The sequence below is a fragment of the Elgaria multicarinata genome, chromosome 4 (assembly GCF_023053635.1).
Source record: "Elgaria multicarinata webbii isolate HBS135686 ecotype San Diego chromosome 4, rElgMul1.1.pri, whole genome shotgun sequence".
In the NCBI taxonomy this organism is placed as follows: Eukaryota; Metazoa; Chordata; class Lepidosauria; order Squamata; family Anguidae; genus Elgaria; species Elgaria multicarinata.
The window spans coordinates 144,230,072-144,236,071 of record NC_086174.1 but is presented as its reverse complement, the minus strand read 5'-3'; the positions used below and the strand labels follow the sequence as shown (position 1 = coordinate 144,236,071).

General features: G+C 42.8%; 1 long non-coding RNA gene across 1 annotated transcript in view; it reads left to right on the top strand.

Annotated features, from left to right (window-relative positions):
* Positions 1 to 3,889: 3,889 nt before the first annotated feature.
* Positions 3,890 to 6,000, top strand: part of LOC134398535 (uncharacterized) — a 114,067-nt gene continuing 111,956 nt past the window's right edge. Inside the window, exon 1 of the long non-coding RNA XR_010025418.1 lies at positions 3,890 to 3,939. This is a non-coding gene — a long non-coding RNA (uncharacterized LOC134398535). The remainder of the gene's footprint in view (positions 3,940 to 6,000) is intronic.

Sequence of the window (6,000 nt, the reverse complement as noted above, 5' to 3'; positions counted from 1 at the left end):
CGTTTTAGAATTTTAAATTTTGAATACTAGTTTTTATCTTAATTTTAAAATTTCTGTAAACCACCCAGAGAGCTCTTGTTATGGGGGTGGTATATAAATGTAATAAATAAATAAATAAATTTCTATTTTAAACTGGCCACCAGACGAAGCTCCCTAAGTAGTGCACAATTAAAAACCATAAAACAAGTACAGATAAAATTAAAAATATTAAAAGTTAAAAAACAACAACAACAATGTAAAAACCAGTTAAGTTAAAAACCAGGGAAAGCCTATATAAAAAGGTATGTTTGGGGGAGGTGTTTAAAGGATGTTAAGTTTTCCGCCTCCGAAACCGCACGAGGGAGGGTTTTCCAGAGGGTGGGTGCTGCCCCAGCGAAGGCCTGCCAAGGTTCTTCATGGCGGCATTCCGTTCAGTTTGGAATGGCCAGTAGGACCTCCTCTGAAGATTGTAGTTGTTGTCTGGGAGTATATAAGAAGAGGTGGTCTTGCTAGGTATGCTGGTCCCAAGCTGTTTAGGGCTTTGTAGGATAAAAAATGGCACAGGGGGTAAGACACTATGGCGTGGCCATCAGAATTCCCAGTATGGGACCCCTAATGCCATGTCTAGCCTCCTCTCTTCCTTCTGTCTTTACAGCCATCTCCTTGGACTCAGCCGTCTCCTCCTTTAACTCCTCATTGTCTTCAACTCTTGATAATCTTGCTCCATCTACAACTCGGATAGTTCGCCCCTCTTAACCCCAATCGTGGCTCACCTCTTTCCTCCGCTACCTTCGCTCTTGTTCCCGGGCAGCCGAACGCCTATGGCGTAAGACCAAGGACTTGGCGGACTTTGTCCATTACAAATTTGTTCTCTCCTCTTTCTCTTCTGCCATTTCACTGGCCAAACAGCAGCACTACTCAACGTTGATCCAGTCAAATGCTAGACACCCTCAGCGGCTCTTCAAGTCCTTCAATTCTCTCCTGAAACCTAATCCACCATCTCTCCCCGCCTCTCTGTCTGCCAATGACTTTGCCTCTTTCTTCAATGCTAAAATCCAAACTATTCGCTCCGATCTGGCCAGCTCTGCTCCGCTTCCAGCTCCTGTTCCTCACCTGTCAGTTCCTCCTACAACTCTCTCGGCGTTCCCTTCAGTCTCAGCTAATGAACTGTCTAAAATACTGCGCTCGTCGAAGCCTTCCACTTGTTCCCGTGATCCGATTCCCTCTCGCGTCTTTATTAATCTTATCCCCGCTATCCTCCCATCCTTGCTTCACATCATTAATTCTTCTCTGTCCTCTGGCTCATTTCCCTCTGCTTTTAAACATGCTACAGTCTCTCCCATTCTCAAAAAACCCACTCTTGATCGACTTTCTCTGTCTAACTACCGACCTGTCTCTCTGTTGCCCCTTGTCTCAAAGATTCTGGAACGTGTGGTCTACTCTCGTTGTCTTGACTTCCTCTCTAGTAACTCTGCTCTGGATCCCTTTCAATCTGGATTCCGTCCTTTGCATTCCACTGAAACAGCCCTTACCAAGATCACCAATGATCTTCTCACTGCCAAGTCTAAGGGCCATTATTCCGTCCTTATTCTCCTTGATCTAATTGCAGCCTTTGACACGGTTGATCACGATCTTCTCTTAGATTCCCTCCATGACCTTGGACTCTGTGGCTCTGTCTATAACTGGTTCGCCTCCTATCTAGAGGGTCGCTCTTTCAGTGTGTCGGCTAACGGCAGCTCGTCCTCCTCCTTTCCCCTTTCAGTAGGGGTTCTGCAAGGCTCGGTGCTTGGCCCGTTGCTGTTTTCCCTATACATGCTGCCCTTGGGTAAACTTATTCAATCTCATGGCCTCCAATATCACCTGTATGCCGATGACACACAACTATATCTCTCATCTCTGGAACTTTCTCCTGATGTTCACGATCGTATCTCGGCATGTCTTTCAGATATCTCAGCCTGGCTGCTTCATCGCCGTTTGAAACTTAATATGGCAAAAATTGAACTGCTTGTTTTTCCTCCTAAACCTTCTCCTCACCTCTCATTCTCTCTTACTGTCAACAATGTCACGCTTACTCCGGTCAAGGAAGCTCGTAGTCTTGGCTTTATATTTGATTCCTCGCTCTCCTTTATTCCTCATATCGAGGCAGTAGCTAAATCTTGTCATTTCTTCCTGTATAATATTGCCAGGATTCGACCATTTTTGTCTGTCTCTTCTGCCAAGACTCTTGTTCACGCACTGGTTATCTCTCGGTTGGACTACTGCAACCTCCTTCTCTCTGGCCTCCCCTCGTCTCACATCAGTCCGCTGGTCTCTGTCCACCACTCTGCCGCTAAGATCATCTTCCTGGCCCGCCGCTCTGACCATGTTACTCCGCTTCTGAAATCTCTTCATTGGCTTCCAATTCACTCCAGAATCCAATATAAACTTCTCCTGTTGACCTTCAAAGCTTTTCACAGTCTAGCTCCTGCCTATCTCTCCTCTCTCATCTCACACTATTGCCCCGCTTGTGCTCTTCGCTCCTCTGATGCCATGCTTCTCGCCTGCCCAAGGACCTCCACTTCCCTTACTCGGCTTCGTCCTTTTTCTTCTGCTGCCCCTCATGCCTGGAACACTCTTCCAGAACACTTGAGAACTACCAACTCAATCACAGCTTTTAAAACTCAGCTAAAAACTTTTCTTTTCCCTATTGCTTTTAAACATTGAGTTTGTTCTGACTCTATACTGTTAGCTTCACCCTACCCGGTGCCTGTTTACACTTCCCTGTGCCTGTTTGCATTCTCTTTCCCTCCTTATTGTTTACTACAACTTTATTAGATTGTAAGCCTATGCGGCAGGGTCTTGCTATTTACTGTGTGGTCTGTGCAGCACCATGTACATCGATGGTGCTATATAAATAAATAATAATAATAATAATAATAATAATAATAATGTCTGCGGCTCATATTTTATCCAGCTCATATGAATGGACTGCCCATTCTGAACACTTTAACAAATTGTTACAAAGAAACAACATACTGGTACTCTAATTTTGATAGCTTTTGGAATACCATTCCCAGGCCCAAGTGTGAAAACTCTGTTCCATAAAAGCAAATGCCCAATGTCATGATCATACAAGGCTGCCCTTGAAGACGTCTCAGAAGTTGCAGCTAGTGCAAAATGCAGCTAGTGCAAAATGCAGCAGCTAGACTGCTGGTAGGTACATCTTAGAGACCACATAAGACTGGCCTTAAAGGAGCTGCACTGGCTGCCTATATGCTTCCGGTCGGAATTCAAGGTGTTGGTAATGACGTTTAAAGCCCTAAACGGCTTGGGATCTTGATACTTGAGGGAACGCCCCTCCTTATATATGCCTGGCCGAGACTTGAGATCTGTTGGAGGAATCCTTCTCCGCATCCCACCAATGCAACATATACGCTATGTTGGGACAAGGGAGAGGGCTTTCTCTGTTGTGGCACCTCCACTGTGGAATGCCCTCCCCTTGGAGGCCCGACTGGCGCCAACGTTTATTTTATTCCGGCGCCAAGTGAAAACATGGCTTTTTAACAAAGCTTTTAATGGTTGAATTCACTAGGCACACTGTTTTAACTGTTTTAATAGTTTTGCTGCTTTTAAATTATATATTGTTTTAACTTGGTTTATGGTTTAATTTGTTTTTAACTGTGCATATTTATTGTTTTATACTGTATGTTTTTTATCTGTACGCCGCTCTGAGATCGTAATGATATTGGCTGGGATATAAATGTTTTAAATAAATAAATAAATAAATAAATAAATATAATGATTGGTCGAAGTGTCTGATGTTGGGTAGCCATGAGCGGCAGTACGCAGTATAGTAAATAAATGCTGCTACTCAATATTTCCCAGAATTTCTCCTTTCTCTTGTGTTTAGACAGTCATGTTGTCCATCTGAGATCATTTGAATTAAGAACAGGATGGCTTATTTCAGCAATAAAGATGAAGGTAAAGGGCATTTCCTAAGAATTAATGACTAGCATGGGAACCTTGACGGCTCAAGATAAAAAGAGCCATCATTACATCAAGGTCTTTGTTGTGAACGTTTCATTTGGGGTTAGAATAGATGCACACTTCCCATGGCCTTCCAGGGGCATCTTTCACTTATGGTTTATTAGGAAAACATTCACCAATTTGATTCACACACAATATTTTTCTTGTTATAAAGCTTGCGGGACAAACGTTCGTCCATGATTCAGATGCATGTTGAATCCCCCCCTCTTCTATATGAGCCTCCTTACAAGGTTATTGGGGATAAAAGTAAAGAAACACTGTCCAGTAAATTCAGGCATTTATACACAAACACACATCCAAGAATGGGATTGCTATATGGTGAATAAGGGAAGCCCGAGTGTTTATGCTGCTAAGGCAGGAGAATTCCCCCAGGGGATCAGTGTGTTCTATCTCAGACACTGCTGTTGATAAGTAGATGTGCCTGTGATTGGCACTTCGGCCATGATGTCCAAAAGAGAACCTGCACAGGGAGATGCATGGGCTCAAGGACATCCAGCATCTGTTACTTGCTACAAATTCACTGACAATATTTCCCCCTTGAATTCTGCAGGCTGGAATTGGCTAAAAAGCAGCAATGGTAATTTCCCACAATGCCACGTTAGGAGCCAGTCATTTGTGGCTAGGGTGGCCATGTGTCCTACTTTACAGAGGACAGTCCGAGACCTTAGATCTGTTGGAGGAGCCCTTCTCCGCATCCCACCAATTCAACATATACGTTATGATGGTACAGGGGAGAGGGCTTTCTCTGTGGTGGCACCCTGACTGTGGAATGCCCTCCCCTTGGAGGCCCGACTGGCGCCAACATTGATTGCATTTCGACGCCAAGTAAAAACATGGCTTTTGAACAAAGCCTTTGATGGTTAAACTAACTGGCACACTGTTTTAACTGCTTTTATTGCTTTTAAATTATATATTGTTTTAACTTGGATTATGGTTTAATTTGTTTTTAACTGTGTATATTTATTGTTTTATACTGTATGTTTTTATCTGTACGCCACCCTGAGATCTTAGTGATATGGGGGGGATATAAATATTTTAAATAAAATAAGTAAAATAAATATTTGAAGGGCTGTCCAGTCCAAGTGTTCTACCGAGATAAAGAAGCACAAGAAGCCGAGAAAGCAGAGGCCTTGATGTTGGCCATCAATAGTTAGCACCTGAACAACAGACTGAGCAGGCCAGCACACTTTGAGATCCAGCCTACTGCTATTTCTCTCAGCAGAGTGCCTGGAAGACTTCCCCGCCACCCCCATCCAGTATTTTTGCTTCTCAAATCGCATCCCTATTCTAAACCCATGTCTTTTTATCTTTTGATATTTATTTATTTATTAATTTAATTTAATTTAATTTAATTTAATTTATATCCCATTTTTCTCCCAAAGTATGGCACTCAAGATGGCAAACAATCAAACACAAATTAAAACAAACTCTTAATTAAAACACAGCATAAAAACAAATCCAATTAAAACATAATTAAAAAGTCAAAGAAAAAAAGCAGCACCAGCCAATTAAACCACTCTTCAGTAGGGGACCAGCTGACATGCGAAAGACCTGACTGAATTAAATTAGTCTTTTGGTATACTGAGCCTAATTTGAAAACCAGCAAACCCATAGTACACCTTTGAGCTGGTCTGAACTTGTAGACAATTTGACTTCACCGCCTAGGGCTTCTTCACACATGTGAAATAAGGCACACTTGTGACTGGGTACTCACAGAAATTCATGGATCGTTTTGATGACTTGGGCATCCTCCTGCAGGTCTCCTGTGCCTTCTCCTGATAATTCTGTTTTAAATTCTACCCCCCACCCCACCCCGTGGTATCCCGATTATGCTAAAATATCTCAGGATTTACTACAAAGTACCTATTAGAGGGTGCTGTCTCATTCAGTGCTATGAGAAGCGAGAGGAGAGGCAGTTTTCCATTATAGAAAACAATTTAGAATATTTAACCATACTGAAAACCAAAGGTCTGTATTGCTTTCTAAAGCAGTTAA